At 47.2% G+C, this 18,711-nt stretch overlaps 1 protein-coding gene across 1 annotated transcript in view; it reads left to right on the top strand.

Moving 5' to 3' along the window:
- VASP (vasodilator stimulated phosphoprotein) overlaps window positions 1-18,711 on the top strand; it is a 1,088,669-nt gene that overhangs the window by 1,053,603 nt on the left and 16,355 nt on the right. The gene's annotated exons all lie outside the window — the stretch shown is intronic.

Here is an 18,711-nt window from a genome sequence, read left to right on the forward strand (position 1 = left end):
GGTTAGGATTAAGGATTATGAAGTGACCGCAAGGTGACAATCATGTCATTTATATGTAAGTTACCAGAAGAAGCCCAAAGACTTTGGGTGGGGCCAGTACAGGCAAAAGCCTAGTCCTAGTGGTTTAAAAGGGCTTCCCCCCGTGGTTTGAAGACAGCTGTCATGCCCTTGGAAACATTTGGGGTACTGCTATCACTAGAGACATTTCAAAGATTTTTCTACATAAAAATCAAATTTCCCAACTTTGTAGGACTTCCCTCAGATTTTGTGAAATTGCTGCAGATTTTCTATCTATAGGCAGTAACAAAATATCTTCATGTATCAGAAACAAAAGAGAAACTGGTGATAAAACAGTGCTGCACCAGCTATTGACTGAGCAGAGAACAGCTACACAGTGATTATTTGCAGGGTAGTCTCCCAGCTTGATTCTTTCTACCACTGCAGGCCCTTGTCTACCCACCATTATTAAATGAATTTGAGTGCTCTACAAACATGAAAAGGTGGGCTAAGCTGAGGTGTGTAATAAAATGAAGAAATTGGCATCATTATATACAGAGAGACTGACGGGACATGTGTGAGGGTAAAATGGCTTTGACAGTAGGCTGCTCAAATACAGGCAAAGGAAAAATTTGTACTAGACGGAATACAACCCAACATATTTCAATTAGTTTATTTTTTTAACCTCCAAGATTGTGGAAAATATATGAACACAATAACTGTTTCATTTTCATTATCTGATAGAGATTTCTAGCTGCAGATTCCTTCCCTTTGAATTACCCCCAGGCGTCTGTCTGAATCTGGAAATGTTTTTATGAGCAGTACTCCTGCTCTCCGGTTGGTGGCGTCGTTTGGCTCCGCGTGGCATGGTCCTTGTTGTAAGTGATGAGCATAGTACCTATACAGGCGCTACCCCAGCACGCTGATGTTAGTTCTTTTCTTTCCCTCCCAGTCAGCATAGATTGGGAAAAGAGCTACCCCCAGTCACTTTTTGACTGACCATTTTTCAACCTTTAGTCGAAATAATTGTGGCAGGGATGTTTACGAGGAAGGCTGGTTCTTAGCCCTGTTGTGCCTGTCACCGACAAGTGTTGGTGACGGACCCACATCTCGTCTGCCTCTGGTGCCTCGAGGGTGACCATGACGCCAAGACCTGCATTGATTGTTGCACCATGCACCTCAAGACCTTGAGGGAGAGCTCTTAATGAATTGTAATATACTCCACATGGATACAATCTTAATCATGCCTAGACACAGTTACTTCCCCATCTCCACGCTGTGTCCCCTACCCCCTCCACCTCCGCTTCCCTCCTTCATTCTTTGGCTCCCTCCCCTTTTCCCTTCTCCTCTCCCCTGAATTCCTCTCCACCTGCCTGCTTTGTCTATCCTTATGCCCATGCTCCGCTTAATCTCGCTTCCCTCACCCTTTTACATTACCCCCTTACCCCTCTACACGCTAGTAACCAAAGAATGTAACTTCTAACTGTTGTACCTTTTGTAACTATGTGTAATTTGTAACCTATGTAACTCTCCTCATGTAAAGCGCTCTGCTACCTCCGGGTCTAGCGAGCGGCATATAAAACTCAAGAAAATAAATAAATAAAAATGCCTAGCATTGACTAAAAGTCATTTGTAATGAAAATACTGGACAAACTGTGTTTTGCCTAAAAATACAACAAATGCTTAGACTTTTTGTATTATTTGCATCGATTCTATGATTAGGTAGATAGTGGATGAATGTGGAAGAAAGTATGTATAGGATTTAGTTAGAATCATTATAGAAATACACCAATGAAGTGATTTGCATTGAATAAGCAATTTTTGAATATGTATAATAAAGTATTGGTGTTCATTTTTAACAAAAAATGACAAAAGAAGGAAAACAATATTTAACTGTGTTGAACAAATAAAAATAATTTTGATAATGACTAGCATCTGGTTAATATTATATTGATTTTTAAATCTTTAAGGTCCGCTAAGTATTAAATTTCCTAAAATCTTTTCACACATATATTACGGATCCAAAACCGTGCCAGTCGAGCCCCCTTGACCTTCCGTAGCACCTGAGGCACCACCGCCACACCACACCCATTCTCATTCCCGATTCCGACATTGAGCCAGATGGGTGGCGTCCGATGCCGACTCCAGTACCGACTGGAGCTATTCCATCAAGTCCGAAGCCTATGCCCTGTTCCTGTTTGCTAGGAATAGGCGATGAGTGGTAGGGGCACTGGACCCTGAATAATACGAGCCCTTCGATCTTACCAAGGACACCTGGTGTGAGATTTTGGCAGATGCCAGTCGACTGGACACGTCCCCAGATATTGGCTTGGTTTCTCCTCTTACTGTGGCTAGGGAGGAAGGAGCCTCATTTCCTATGGGGGTGAGGAGAGAGGCCAAGGTCCTGGACCTTCCGCTGCTCTCCGTGGCTGTCAGGATTAACGTCTTGACAGAGGTGCTTCAGCCAGGAGTCACCCCTTCCCCATTTAATGAAGCCCTCGCGGGCGTCCTACTCGGGGTTTTGTCCAAGCCCTGCACAGGGGCTCCTGTGAATAGTACAACTGCCTGCCGCCATCGCCCCGCCCCAGGGGTCTTAAACTTCCCCACCCAACATCCCACCCCAGAGAGCTTGGTGGTCTAAACCTCCACTTCCAGAGTAAATCCTGGAGCATTACGTACCACTCCACTGCACAGGGAATCCAAAAGGCTGCATACCTTGGGAAATATGTTTTCTTCCACCATCTTGGCACTGTGGTTGGTGAACATTGTGTGCCTTTTGGGGCAATACACCCATTCGCTCTGGAACTCGGTTGCCCAGGTGCTGCCCATGGTCTCGTAGGTGGCCCGAGCCATACTTTCCCAAGCTATTGCTGACGGGAGGGACACCGCTAAGTTTGCTATACGCTGGGGGGTGGATATGACAGACTCACTAGACAGAGCGGTGCTCATCGTCAGTGGCCCTTAGATGCCACGCCTGGTTGAAAACCACTGGCTTTTCAGCGGATGGCAAGGCCTCGCTCATTGACCTGCCCATTCATGGCTTCTGTCTCTTCAGAGATAAGCTTGACTTAGCACTAGGCACTTCAAGGACAGCAGAGCTACGAACGGCCCTTGGGCCTTTCCATGGCCTCTTGCCAATCCGAGTCTGCCTTTTGCCTCTTTCGTGGTCATGGAAGTGGCTTTCAGCCGCGTCTCTATCCGCCCAGCCACCATGGCATGCACATTTCCCAACCCCAGCGTGGCCGAGGACACGGTACCACAGATCTCGTAGGTAAGGTAGCCAGAGGTTGTGTCAATGGAAGACCCCTCTCCCTTCCCCAACCAGATCTGACAGTAGTGACAAATGCATCACTGCTGGACTGGGGTGGCTATCTGGGGTAGGTGGAGATCAGATGCCTCAGGTCTTTGGCGGAAACCGGGCTCCACATCAACCTGTTGGAGCTCCGAATGATTCGACTGGCATTGAAATCCTATCTACCCTCCATTTAGGGAAGGGCTAATGCAGGTGTTAACGGACAACACTGCTGTCATGTGGTACTGCAACAAACAGGATGGGGTGGGGTCGTGGATCCTTTCTCAAGAGACCCTACCTCTCTGGACATGGCTGAAATGTCTGGGCATTTCCCTGGTGGCTCAACACCTGGCGGATCTCTAAATGTCAAAGCGGATGAACAACGCCAAGGATGCCCAGCGGATCACGACCGGTGTCTCCACCTGTAGGTTGTGTAGGGTCTCTACAGCAGTGGTGAGAACTTTGGTTCGATCTGTTCTTCACCGCTGAGAAATCGCAATGTCAGCAGTTCTACACACTGGAGTTTCAAAGGATACGCTCACTCAGAGAATCTTTTCGTCTTGAGTGAAGCTTAGGCCTCCTGTTCGCCTTTGTGCCAATACTTCTCCTGTCCAGAGTTCTCAAGAAAATAAGGAACGACCCGGCCTAAGTCATCCTTGTGGCTTCGAACTGTGCTCGGAGAGTCTGGTATCCCGAGCTGTTGAGCATGGCCTCCAGTCCTCCAATCAGGCTGCCCCTTCGGGAGGAGCTTCTGTCGCAGCAGCGGAGTAGCTTTCTCCACCCCTTAACCTGTCACACTCCACCTTCATGGATGGAGATTGAGCAGCAACAGTTGACAGCTTTGGACCTGTAAAAGAATAATTCATTTTAAGTTCAAAGATCAGTTGTGGATATTAGGTCGAGCTGAGACTCGGAACCGTCAGTTTCCAAGTGCGCTCTAACAGTTCATGTTTCACACAAGCTTATATACAGGAGTCTTGTCATTGCACTACATTGAAGACTACTCCTCATTTTGAAACCAGACACCACCCGTAAAGCTCTAGACAGTTTTTCAGGAATTGGTCCCAGGTACAACCACCATTTGGAGCAGGCTTTCAGCACATCATTTCTGTTTTCCTAAGAAAACGACGCAAGATCAGTTTCCGATAAGCCGACAAGTTATTCTGAGAGTGGAACATTTGTCGGAACCCATGCAAGATTGTGCTAAGCATACAGATTGAAAATAGATGGCCTTGTGCAGTATTATGTCTAGAGGAACAGATGGGTAAGACTAACACCTGCGTTTCAGGCACATATAAGTCATTTCTGGAGAACTAAGTAGCATGCAAAACATTTCTCGTAAACCCATATCCTTTGCACGCAACAGCAGAGCACAATCTTCGAACTGGCCTTAGCATTTAAACAAAATGGATTAAATGAAAATACATAATGTAAGCTAAATCTGGTGAAAGGAAATAAGATGGAAGTATTTCTTTCTCAACCCGAAGTCTGTAATGTCATCTTGGTAGCCAAGTGTTCCTCCACCAAGAGAGTATATGTCCTCTGTTGAGGCAAGTTTGTGTCATGGTGTGCAAAAAAACAGGTTGACTCCCTTTGCGCTCCCCTTTCTCAGGTTCTCTTGTTTATTCTTTCTCTTGCCCAGCGCGGTTCTACTTTCGGCATCTTAAAAATCGATCTTTCTGTCATCTCAGCATTTCTGCAGTTGCAAGATCAGGCATCCATTTTCAAGTCCCCTATTGTACATAGGTTTGTGAAAGGTCTCCAGCACTTGTTACCACTTTCACCCATTATGATGCCTCAGTGGGACCTAAATTTAGTCTTAACTTTTCCAATGTGCGCTCCCTTCGAGGAGCTTCACAACTGTCCTGTCCGGCTCCATACTATCAAGATGGCCTTTCTAGTAGCAATAACTTCTGTCCGGGGGATCAGTGAGCTCTATACTTGGTCATCTCATTCGCCGTACCTCACCATCTACTCAGACAAGCAGGTCCTTCGCACTAGAGCTTCCATCCTACTGAAAGTGGTCACTCCCTTTCATGTAGGCCTGAGACCACCCTGCCTGCCTTTTATGCTCTGCCTCATCCCTTAAGGAAGAGAAGCAACTCCACCAGCTGGACTAAATAAGAACGGTGTCCTTTTACCTTGACCGCACAAAAGAGTTCTCGGTGAACAATCAACTCTTTGTGGGGAGATTGTTAGAGCCCAGAAATGAAGGCGGTACAGAAACTGACCATCTCCTGATGGATCATGAAATTCTGCTACGCATTGGCCAAGAAGCAACCCCATGAGGGTTTTCCTGCTCATTCCACCACAGCCAAGGCAGCTACCTCTGCATTAGAACGCAGAGTCCCAGTCCTGGACATCTGCCAAGCAGCAACATGGACATCTCTGCACACGTTTACAAAGCACTACTGCCTGGACTGTCAAGTCGAAAGGAACATCAGCATTTTGCTGATTCAGTCATGCAGGACTTTGTAGTGTGAAATCATTTTGCAGACGCTCCTTCAGGGAGGTATTGCTTGGGTATCGATTCTAAGGTAGGGAATCTGGGGCTAGAAGGCTCTATCCGTTGAACAAGTCACTTACCTTCAGTAGTGCCTATAAGGCCACAAATTCCTTACTAACCCACCCATCCTCCCTGCTCTGCCAATGGATTTATAGACTTAAGGTTATTGACCCATTCAGTGCCCTAGTTTTCACACACCTGTGGTCAATACTCTTCATCGTTCCCTTCTTCTGGCGTGTAAAGTCGTGAAAAGAAACTGACGTCAGTGTGCTGGGGTGGTGCCTATATAGGCACCGCACACACCACTCCCCGCGCGTACAACGCCACACGGAGTCGTGCGACGCCACCTACCAGCAGACAGTGATACTGCTCACGAAAAATGTGTGGATACAGAGTGATGCCCAGGGGCAATTCTAAGTTAAGGAATTTGCGGCCAGATAGAGTCCCTACCAGATAAGGCTTTACTGAAGGTAAGCAACTTGTTTATTTTTACTTTGAGATTCATATACATTTTCATCATCATTTCAGCAGATTTTTAAATTTCCTTACAAGTTTTTCTGCATATATTTAACAGTTTATCCACAAAATGTCTTCAAATTGTTTAACGATTTGGACTCTTTAGTCGTATATATCCAGTCTTCAGGCACTTCCCAAAAAGTAAAGTATTTTTGCTCCAAGTATGATTGGCAAGGCTGGCATGAGAGTGTGAGGAACATTGAACCAATACATTTAAAAGTGAAAGTCAAAGGGCTGCTTTATCAGGTCTTCATTTATTATATGGACAAGACATGCTTTTCGTATCCCAGCAACGAGCGCAACAGACATAACACATGACAGCCTTCCTAACTAGTACAGTCATGGAGAAAATGAAGGTGGATGGTTAACTGGCACTAGAAGTTGTAGATTCAGCATAGACCTCTCAATATAAAATACGACCAAGTCAATGGAAGGTTGTTACGCAGCTCTAGCTTTATATTCAAGTGGGTCCTACATGAGCTGTCCTATGTTCAGGGAACCCACTTGAAGTTGATTATGGTGTCTGATTTACTGGATACTCAGAATACAAGAAGCTTCCAGTCCTAATGTAACTGGTTCAAGAAATCTCAATAAAGACATTATCTATAACGATTCTGTGTAGAAAATGAATCTCCTAAATTGGACAATATGGTGTAGATGGAGTAGGAGTTATAAGAGAAGCAAGTAACTCAACTCAGTGAGTAAATCGCAAAGCTATGTAGAACAGTCAAATTCAGAATAGATCAGAAACTCGTGCACTTAACGAATGTGGAAGGAAGGGATGTGTTGTTTACGGATGTATCTGGCACCAACCCAGAGAAGGGTTTGAATCAGAGCAGGATTGAGTGGACTAGAGTAAAATACCCAAGTTAGGAAAAAATACCCAGGCAGTACAATAAACGTCCATAGACCGGCATGCCAAACACAAGGTGATAGCTTTTATACAGATGTTTTAGTTTAGCTTAGTGTATTACGTTTGATATTATGCTGATATGGCAAACACACTTTATAAAATTGCAATTATACTGTCTATACAATTTTTAAATAGATAAATAAAATTTAAAACAAGCAGACGAGAAATAAATTGTTAGGTCTGAAAAGTCCTCTGCATGGTAAGAGACGTGTACCCCGGGGGCGGAGCTTGCCGCAAAGCAAGATGGCTGCATAGAAGAAGAGCTCCGCGAGCCATTGGTGCCACATTCAATCTATCCTGTCAACCGACTCACGCACTACGACGGGGACCTGCTCTCTGGAGGCTGTGCTACTGATCGCTGTCTTTTGGGCCCGAAAGAACGACCGCAACGATAGTAACTAGGGGTGCGGCCTGCCCGGAGGATTAGAAAGTGAAGGCAGTCGGGGGCTCGGCGGCCCCTGGCTGACGACTCAGCTGCGCCCCGGAGATCAGAACACGCACATTCGCCGTAAAGAGGTACCGCGCCCCTGCCTGCACCGGAGTACGGCCGCAGGGCCTGAACATTGCTGGCAGCTGCAGTGGGGTAGGTGCAGCACGACTGGAACGCTACCAGAACTGGGCCGAGCCTCCTTGCATTGCGGCGGCGGCGCAGGGGGTGAATGCGCACAGCATACAACCCTACCCCTCTCTCAAGAGCCTCACGCGGGCTTCCTCCCGTGGTGGCTGAGGGTACTGCTTGGATTTTAGCACTGGGAACACCCTGGGGTGCAACTTGCTGACGCGGCCTTGCGGAGTGGCGCCGCTGCCCCTGCGACACACCGTGAGCTGCATATCCTGGATGTGGTCCCCTAAGCTGATTTGAGCTGTTGCACGTGAAGACGCGCGCAGAACAATTGCTGAAACTACTGCCTGCTACACAGCGCCTACGGGGGAGGACAGCGCACGCCTTCAGTCTGGGGTGTTCGCATATCCTTTTACCTGCTGGAGTACACTGCCTACTTGCCTGGTACTAAGACACTGGAATACAACGGGCCTCCTGCGCACCACACGCTATCAGCAGAAGTACACTCCCAGCTCTTGTCGGAACATCGCCCACAGACGAGCGGGGAGCTTGGGGCGGAGATTCCGCCTGTGGGACCTTATGAAAAATAACGGCCATTGCCTGGACTTCTGGCCCTTTGCTGTAATCGATCGATCAGGGATTTACTAGAAGTGGCAAACTTTGACACCCCATCTTCTTAACACGCGGAGTGAGTACTTTGCCCCCTTCCCAACTAACACACTAGTTGAGCATTGCTGAGATCTCGCCAAAGCGCAATGATCGTCCCTCACGCCTTGAGCTTAAACCTGTGGACTTGCATAATCCAACTACGACGCCATGGGCAGAGTGGATAAAACACAAACTAAGCTGCCATTTGATGCCAAAACCAACTGACGGAAAGACACAGATCGGGCACGCTCTGCAGACACCAGGGCGGACACATTGGAAGAGGAAACCAGCGAAGTGAAATAAATGTTTGCCACTATACAAAAAAGCCTGACGACGATGGATGGGAAGATTGACTCCCTGGTATACCGTATGGACAGGATGCCGGGGAGACTCGACAAACAAGCGGAACGAACGGACATGGGGGGAGATCACGGAGATTGAGGAGGCCCAAGTACAGAGGCAAATGGCCAAAACCATCACGGAGCTCCAAGATAAAACAGGATTTAGAAGCTCGCTCGCGTCGTAGCAATCTACGCATAACGGGTCTTCCGGAGATGACCCCAATGGGCAATGTGGAACAATTAACAGAAAAACGACTAATCACTCTGCTGGGCCACGAGATCTTTTCAGATATGTTCGTAGTTGAAAGGCCCACCGAACATTGGGGCCGAGGCCTGCCTCGGGCGCCCAGCCGCGCCTGGTGATTGCTAAACTGTTAAATTACCGAGACTCGGCCCTGAGGCGCGCCAGAGAACTGGGTGAACTCCGCTTTGAGGGCTCTGCTATATCACTCTACCCAGACTTAACAGCACGTGTGCAGGAGGCGTGTCACCAATTTAATCCACTCAAAAGACCACTCCGGGACCGCAACATCACGTACGCCATGCTCTACCCGGCCAAATTGAGGGTAAATATGAATGGCTCACCCCGCATCTTCACAGACCCGATGTCACTACAAAAGTACTGAAGGACATAATCAAAAAGGCGAGGCAGGAGTCGAAGCTGGAGGGTGCAACGGCGGCGGAGGCTGACGCACGAGAGAGCTCCCTTGAAGACAATGACTAGAACTCCGGTTCAGTGTTCTTCCCACTCTACATTTGCGCTCTACTTGATCTACGGCTCTCTGGTCGCGGTGGGAGCCCAGCACGCTGGGCGCTGCTGCGCTGACCATCCTGAATGACAGCAATGAGCAGCCGAAAGGAGTGTGACTGTCTGAAACTGCCAAAGCTAAACGCAAGTAAAAACACCCCAAATACTCCTGGGATGGGACAGTCCAAATTCCCCGCTTGTTGTTATAATTACTGTAACGGGGCGGAGACAGCCCTATGGCAAAATGTCCAGTATTATGTTTGAGGGTGGCTCTGCTATACTAGGTTAACATATGATAACTAGTTCAATGTTCCTAGAAGGTTGGTTGACATGCTACTTTTATTTATTATGTGGATTACCGCTGGTAGTTAATCGCAGTGCTTAGGTAACATCCGCCCCTACGTGTTACACACTGCATGGTTGCTAGATGTCTTAGTCTTAAGTTTGGGGGGCAGGGGCCGCTTAACTATGCTCAGTTGGGGATGGCATGGTGTGTGTGGTAGGGTTGGATGTGAGTAAATGTCTTTTTTATTCCTTAAATGTTTTATATTGTTTTTTTATTCACTTGATTTATTTTGACACAACGGTACGTGCCACACACAGCAGAGGATGCACCAAGACACCGGCACATAGAGAACACGACCATGCATGTATACCAAGGATCCACTAGCTACATGATGCTAATCACATCACTATAGACCATGGAGACTAGATTGAGGTTCCTGACGTGGAACATTAGAGGCCTAAATTACCAACGCAAGACCAGGAAGGGTATGTCCTATCTCAATAGGCACAACATTGATGTGGGAATGCTCCAGGAGACACACCTCCCTGTGATAAGTCTTCCGCAGATTAGGAGCACGGTTAGAGGTACATTTCACGCGGCGGGGTTCACTACTCATGCTCGAGGGGTACTGACTTAGGTCAACCCCAAATCCCGACTTCCACTCGAATTGCACACAGACACCAATTGTAGATATGTAGTGTCCAGATGCAGGATTCTAGTCGCGGACTATGTATTAATAAATGTGTATGGCCCTAACTATGATTGTCTGCAATTCTATTAGGATATCCTCACTGTAGCTAGACAGTTGCCCGAAGTACCACAGATTTGGGGGGGAAATTTTAACTGCACTTTACACCCAGACCTTGATCGCTTTGGAGGTCCACCACAACGTCGCACGCAGGCTGCGGAGGCGATTTTAGATATCCTCATGGAACTCAACACGTTTGATGCCTGGCGCTTCCGCTCCGCCCTAGCAGGGGGCTCCACGCAGTACTCCGCACCAGAAGTGGTTATTGGTTCCTGACGGGTTCACTTAGGAGTACTGTTAGGGAATGTGAGGTATTTCCCCGAACTTATTCTGATCATTCACCGGTGCTCCTTACCTTGTCCACCCCAGCCAAGCGACCCCTCTCCCCCCCCCCCCCCCCCCCGTTTACCTGGCTATTTTCTCCCTACGCATTGCTGGATGAGGTGTTTAGGGCAGAGATGCTGGAGGCAATGGAAACTTTCTTTGAGACAAATTTAGGCTCTGTCCCACACTTCACTACGATTTGGGAGACTTTTAAGTTTTATGTGCGGGGCATCGCGATATCCAAGCACTCTGGTGTGCTCAAATCGATTAGGGGACCGTTGACACGATTAGAACAAGCTCTGGCAGGACTGGAAAGGGCGGCTCTGTCCAAAAACGCCGCCACACTAAAGGCCACACTAAAATAGTATCACTCTGAGGCTGATAGAGAGGTCAATCTCCTAGATAAATATGCAGTGGCGTGGGTATATGAGGGAGGCACCGCCCTAGCAAATCTAATGAAGGGACAAAGGGCGCCATCACACCCCATTGAATTGACTGATAATGGCGAAATACTTGCTGATGCGGATGAAGTGGCGGAATGCTTCCGATCGTATTATGCAGATCTAGATCAGTCAAGGTCCCACACTACACAAACGGATATATTGGAATACCTGGAGTATATTAAATTGCCCTGGCTACTAGACAATCATAGGGAATACTTGATGCGTCCGCTGGAGGCGTGGGAGATAGGGACTGCACTTTCCGCGATGCGTTCTGGCAGCGCGCTGGGACCAGATGGGCTTACAGTGGGGTTCTACAAAGAGTTCCAAGAACTGCTTGTCACACATTTGCTAACACTTTTTGAGGAAATGGCTGAGGAGGGCACTATGCCACCCACAATGAGAGAGGCGCTTCTGGTAGTTCTTCTGAAACCCGGTAAACCTGCACATAGTTGCTCCTCCTACCGGCGCTCTCTTATTGAATATAGACACGAAGATATTCGCCAAAGTGCAAGCAAATAGACTTACCCCCTTAATGCCAACCCTGGTGGGCACAGAACAGGCGGAGTTTATACCAGAGCGCACTCTGACATATAATTTACGCACAGTATTTGCTGCGATACAGCATACTGCCCCCGACACTAAGGCTGCTGCAATCTTTTAGGTCGAGTGTGCACTATATAAAACATCAAAAACAATTGTGGCACCAACCACACTGATGGCAATGTGCATTTGGGTTTATACAGTAATTCCATAGGGGTTGCACAGAGAGACAGTTGGCAACGAGCTACACCAATGGCAGAAATGTGCACTTTGTGATAGAAATATTTATTACAAAAATGTACATCATTATGCATGACAAATCGAGACAGTACTGACAGAGATCGTCACAATGGGACACACCAAGAGAAAACAGTAATGGAGTGTGTGGGGGGGATTGGGTAGAAATGTTGGGCACTGAGTTGATAACATCAGGACCTTATTCTATCTACGCCCTTGCCACTGTCGGCGGGTGTGGGCCAGTGCAAATGAGAACATTTAAAACAAATTTGCATGTGTAAGGGACATGGGGTAAATCTAAAGAAATCAGAAGGCTAAATAATTCATGTTATTTTAATGAATGCTATTTTGCCATGCTTCATATGTTAGTCTTTGGGTTTGAGTGGATGGGGTGGTTGAGGTCTTTATGCACGAGCTACATAAGATTTGCCAGGGATTCTAGTTTGTGATGTGGAGCAGTGTCAGTGCAGGTGGCGCTGCCAGAGGTTAGTATTCAAATTATGCAGAGGGTGCATCAGGAAGATGGCGAAACGGACCATTGAGGTTGGATTATTACCTGCCTATGCAGGGGTCGAAAAATCCACTTGCCCGCTCGCATTTGCGAGTCAGATTTAATTAGGACAAACTATTTTTAGGTCCTACTTACCCTTTCTGGCATAGGAAGACAAATTGACTTTTGACCTCTGACTCTGAATAAAACTTGTTAACTTGTCGCATTTGCTCGGCTTTAAGAAACAGAGGTCAAGTGCATTACAGTTAGGTCGTGTAGATTTTCAAGTTACTAGACCTGGAGGTCTAGTGCAGGTCTAGTAACCTTTTTATGATTTTTCGAGCCCTGCTATGATGTTGTGAACTTGGATATAGGCAGACCATGCAGCAAATAGGGCTCATTGATGGTGATTATGTGCTGCTCTATAGACGTGCTTTGGCTCCTCCACTAGGCCACGCCAACTAGCTCCTCCCTAGATCCAGTGTACTTCTCCATTGCACGAGTCTCATCTTCCCATATTTTATCTCATGGTGTGTTGTTACCATTATGGCATTTCACTCTAATCAATTGGGCCCGCTTGGTCCATTTAGGGATGGACTGCTTGGTCATCTTCGGCTGTTTCAAGCAAGTGCTTCCACCCCACCAGGGACTGTCCGACTCAAGGTTTTGCCTTTTCTAGAGGCCCTTCCCTCTACCCAGCAGAGTGAAGGCCCAGCAGGTTGCGCGCCCATCCGCCCAGTGGTCAGAACAGAGTGGAAGGGGTCGGGTGGTGCTAGGACCCAGATGCCGAATGGTGGTCCGGGCACCATCCTGTTGTCCTCCTCCACCCTGCACATTTCCGCAGCAGCTTCGACCTACCATTCCGTAGGGTGTCCCCAGCACCCCTGCATCTCGTTCAGGCTGCGCCTCGGCCCTCCTTGCCTTTCCGTGGTCACAGAAATGGCCAGACCAAGCCATTGCCCGTCCGACTTCCCTGTCCCCCTGCTAACTCCAGGCAGGGTCTTCCTTCAGCAGCAGGCTCCAGAGAGGTGCAAAGGTCAGTCAGGGATGAACTTGAGGGCCCTACAGGTGCGGCAGTCTAGCTGATCTAACCATTAGCATATGCTTGTCTCAAAGATAAAGCCTTGCATGTGTAAGTACACACGCCCGATTCAGTAAAACTGCAAATGGCTCAATAAATTTGTCATTATTTCTTTTATTGCTCCATCTGTTATTTGGATAACTAGAGTAATTCCAGAGTTACTACATATCGATGAGCGCTGACCTCCCGGGATGCATGCATTTATCAGAACAAGACCAATCCAGGCTTGCCAGACTGCTTTGGTGACTCTAGATAACCCCAGGAAGATCGCACATCCCTGTGACGGCATTCGGATGCCTGCTACCCTGTCAAGCTGGTATTTTCTGTGCCTATCATGGTGACCCCAGGTAACTGGGAATCAGGACTCGATTCTGTTGAGGGAGTCTGAGACACAGCTAACACATCCAAGGGAAGGCAGCAGGCGTGCATCATGGCATTGACACAATTTGGGAATTGGTGTGAGTTGCTAAGCTACTATGTCTAAGTCCTGCGTTCCTCTTGAAGCTTCTGGACCCCACAATTTCTCATCTGTCTGAGAAACGGTGCAGCGAGACGTAGAGAAAAATACTGAGGGCCTGATTTAAATGTTGGTGGAACTCTCGCTGTCCTGCAGTTGCAGTCCCAAGTACTCCATCGAGCTGACGGTGTTCTGCCTGCCGCATTTAGATGTGGCAGCAACAGACTTTAAAACGGCCGCATCTGCCAGTACTCCGCGGTCATCATGACGGCAGGTTTGCGCCAAGCAAATTTAGATGTCCTCGTTGTGCTGGCAGTGTTCTGGCAGCGGTTTGCTGATGGAGTGATTCCCTGGTGATGTTAAGACTGGTAAGTAGTACTTTTTTATATGTCAATATACATGAAAGTTGTGTTTTCAGCATTAAACATATTTTGGTAATGTGTAATGTCCTTTTTTGTTACATTTTGTATGCCACACTAACAACATTCACGCACCATAGTATGCACACCCACAGGCACCACAAGCAAAACACACACAAGCACCACAACATTATTTCTTTTTTACGTGTTATTACTGGTGGGTTCATTTAACATTGAAAGCTTGTAAAATGTACACCACTGTATCACACATACAAAAAACTTATAGGAGCAATGTTGAAATACACAAGGCTAAAGCTAATGTTAACATGATTCATAGTAAAACAATTGTTAACTGACCTTTAATCCCGGCGACAAGGGAGTGGATTGGCGTCATGGTTAAGCTGTTGCAGCAAAGGAGGGACCTAGAAAATGGGGTTCAAGACCAAAACGGAAGTCGGAAACAGGAAAAAGGATACGTTTCTACCTCTTTTCTTGCGATCTCGCCAACCCAAAGTAGGAGATTTTCCTGCCACAGTTGCCTCAACTGAAAAGCACATCATAATTAGCTAGACGGGAATTCTGGCTGGATTTCCCCCGTCGGCCGATTCTGCCTCTGATGCCATCGAGGCAGCCTAATTATACTTTCGGAGCTGGCAGAACTTGAGCGGTCTGTTTATGATCCTGTTCACATCTAAATTTTCGCAGGTGGACCACCAAGTAGGCGGCGGTGAAATCGTCGAAAAAGAAACAGCTGGACCCGATCGGCCAACATCTAAATCAGGCCCATAGTCTTTGAGCACACCAACACAAGGAGACAAACACTTGATACAATATCTGCGTCTCTCAGCTCTGTTTCAATGATTGATTGCAAACCTGATACCTAATCACATAAGTTAATTCCAATGCCTCAAACAACCATCAGTCCTTGAAAGAAATTGTATATTTCCTCCTTCAGCTCTCCCCTTTCCTACACCCAGGGCCACTGAAATTATGCGGTAGGGGAGCACCAACTTATGCGGCAGGATTGACTAAATTATGCATCAAGAGAAGGTAAATTGTGGGGCATAGCCCATTTTTTGGTAGTATTTCTTCATTATTTTGTAATTTCTCCTCCGGAAAATACTGTCTGGGCAAGAATTGTATCTCATTAGTACCAGTTTAACAACCAAATAACGAAATATGCAACCAAAAGATGACCAGTTAACCTATGCAAAAGCACTTCCACTGCAAGTGCAACTCTGCGCAAATGTCATTCTGCTCCAGAAGTGATAAGAGAAGTTACATACAAGTGCCACCCAAGAGCACTTCAGTCCGTTCCTTTCTTTACACGCCCTCAGACACGGATCTAGAGCTAATCCTTCATTTTTTGATGAGTATTTCTTTCCAGATTTTCTAAGTGTGTAAGGGATGTCACCTCCTTAAAAAACAGGGTTTAGGCCTTGTGGAGACTGTTGCAAACAGATGTCGGTGACGATCTCTGGGATCAAAAATGACTACACCCAGATGAACCAGAAGGTCATACAGGACTGCTAGGCAGAACCGTGGACAAACATGGAAAGACTTCTAGCTATGACTGGTCAAAGTAGAAAAGAAGGTCCTGTTTCCACTCCTGAAGTCATTCCCGCAATAGATTTTTGTCCAAGTCAGCGGGTAAATCTAAGAAAGAACATTTGGATCGCCAGCGAGACTCTGCCCCTTCCCATCATTCTTGCACTGAGAGAAGGCTCAGAGGTACCAACGTGCGTCCCTTACTTGCTCCTGATCCGCTTTGTTTTTGATTCCTATCGTGGTTCAGATGAACCCCAATTTCTGAGTGCAGTATTGCAGCAGGCTGAGGCCTTTAATTAGGCCAATCTACAGATCCTCGCCACTTTCCCGGGTTCCCTCTGGTGAGCCTTTGGAACCCAAGATTCTTCTAGAGCCTCCAATTGAACTTCCACTAGCGGATCCACACTCAGCCCAGTTCAGGTTCTTCGCCGGTGCTGACTTTGGGCTTAGCGTCAGCCCCCAGGCAGGTTTCATTGACGCCGGAGGAGTAGGCACAAACCATTCTGCTGTCTGACTCTGAGCTGAACTCGTTCTGACCTCTACTGGGATGCAGCTTTCCGGCAACCTTTCTGATTCCGACATTCTTGCCTTTACCTTGCAGCAGAGCCCAGGTATTGCAAAATATCTTTGGCACAGACTCAAACAATGACTGTTTTGATGATGGGGATGCCAATGGCCTAGATGACTCCTCAGACTCTGGTTTTGTTTCCCCATCCCGCCCTGCCACTGAAGTAAGCGCCTCCTTCGCTGTCAGGCTGCAGGGGGCGGCAGAAGCTCTTGATTTACAACTACTCACAATGGAACCAAGACTAATGTCCTCACAGAGGTTCTAAAACTGGACCAGGCACCTACGGTATCTCTTTGTAAGTCAAAACGGCCAGAGCAGATATGTTGGTGCAACCCCCGAGTTTGAATTTGTTCCAAACAAAAGTCCTCAATGTGTCTCAACTAGTGCCAGTATAACAACCAAACAACCAAATAGGCAATAGCATGCAGTACAGGAGTGTGGTGAGCAAGCGTTTCGAGCTCTCGGTGACTATGGATTGATGGGCCCACACTATGGCCATGTTTTGATATTGTGATTGATGACGACAACAACAAAATACTTTTGGACAACACTGCTTGGCAAGGAAGAGTTATTTTTAAATATTTTTAGTTTGTAACTTAATCAGTCTTGAAGAAGTTGAAGCATATTGGCTTGTATACGAAACATGTTTTGGTTAGAAGCAAGTTTATGCAATTTTGGAAAAAGAAATAAAGAAGAAACTATCTACCCATCAACGAAGAGACTCTAGGAGTGTTCCTCCATAGTGAATGCAACCTACGAAATCTCTCTTACTCTTTAACTAGGCCCTCATGGATACTCTTTTGGGCACCTGAGCAAAAACCTGCTCTGGACCTCCAGTGAATAGACAAATCGCTCGTCGCAATAAATCGGCACGAGGTGATCCCACCTTTCTTACATAGCACCCTACGTCTGCTAGGTTTTTTGTACAAGCCTCCGCAAGTAAGGTAAATCTTAACAACTTTTTCTACCACTTCACCTGATAGTGAGCCAAAACATATGGAAACTTTTGGGAAGTGTTTTATCATCAACGAGCCTTGCTCCCGATCTTTCAACCCTAGCTGCCTCTTAGATTGCTACTCTCATGCCTCATGGGTGACAGTAGCACAAAGTTTGCCACTTGTGCTGAACGACCTGTAGGCGACACTCTGGCTATTCAGAATGGATTTGTTGCAGTTAAATTTTGTAATCCACTGTGGCTAGGACACAGCCCGCTGTTTAGGTCAGGCAATTGGAACACGTATGGCTCTTCAGCGTCATGTCTAGATAAGGTTTACAGGCTTCTACGCAGATGTCCAGGCATCTCTAATGAACATGCCATTCGAAGTCTCTCACTTTTTTGGACAGAAAGCGGTTTCAGCCCTGGAACTTTTTAAAGACAGCAGGGCCATAGCTCGTTCCTTGGAGCTGTATGCCCCCACCAGGCAGTTCCACTAACAATGTTGCTCCCTTTGTGGCTTTGCCAGTGGTTTTCATTTCTGCCAATGCTAGACCCCACCCTCAGCCCAGCAGGTATTCCAGGCTTTTCGGGCTATGGTCGCAGCTCACAACAACCAAGTCTAGGGCATGAGGGACAATGTGTCACTTTGTCTCCCTCTAGCAGCCCCAAATCCACTTTAGTGTGTCCTTTCTGGCACACAGCCACCCCGTCGCTGGCAGGATCCGACATTTCCTCCACGGCTGGCAAGCTATCACCTCAACCAAATGGGTCTTCCAAATTGTCCATTGAGACTACACTGCCTTGTTTCTTTTCACCCAGCTTCCCCGTCAACCACCATCATGGTGGCTGGCAACGGACAACATGTCTGTTTAGCAGAAGGAAGTGCAGGCCTTCAACATCGAAAGTAAGAGCCGATTGTTACCTCCAATACTTCCTGGTGCCGAAAAAGTACTGGGGCCTTCATCCTGTTTTTGATCTTCGCCCTCACAACACTTTCCTACAGAAGGACAAATTCAAGATGCTCACAATAGCCCACATCCTGGATAATGGCTTTGGACCTGCATGAAGCTATATTTCCATATACCCTGTCCTGCAGGCCCACAGGCACTACCTGCAGTTCACAATGGGCCAGGACTATTTTCAGTTTGCAGTGCTCCCTTTTGGCCTCAC

The sequence above is a fragment of the Triturus cristatus genome, chromosome 9, assembly GCF_964204655.1.
Source record: "Triturus cristatus chromosome 9, aTriCri1.1, whole genome shotgun sequence".
Taxonomy (NCBI): domain Eukaryota; kingdom Metazoa; phylum Chordata; class Amphibia; order Caudata; family Salamandridae; genus Triturus; species Triturus cristatus.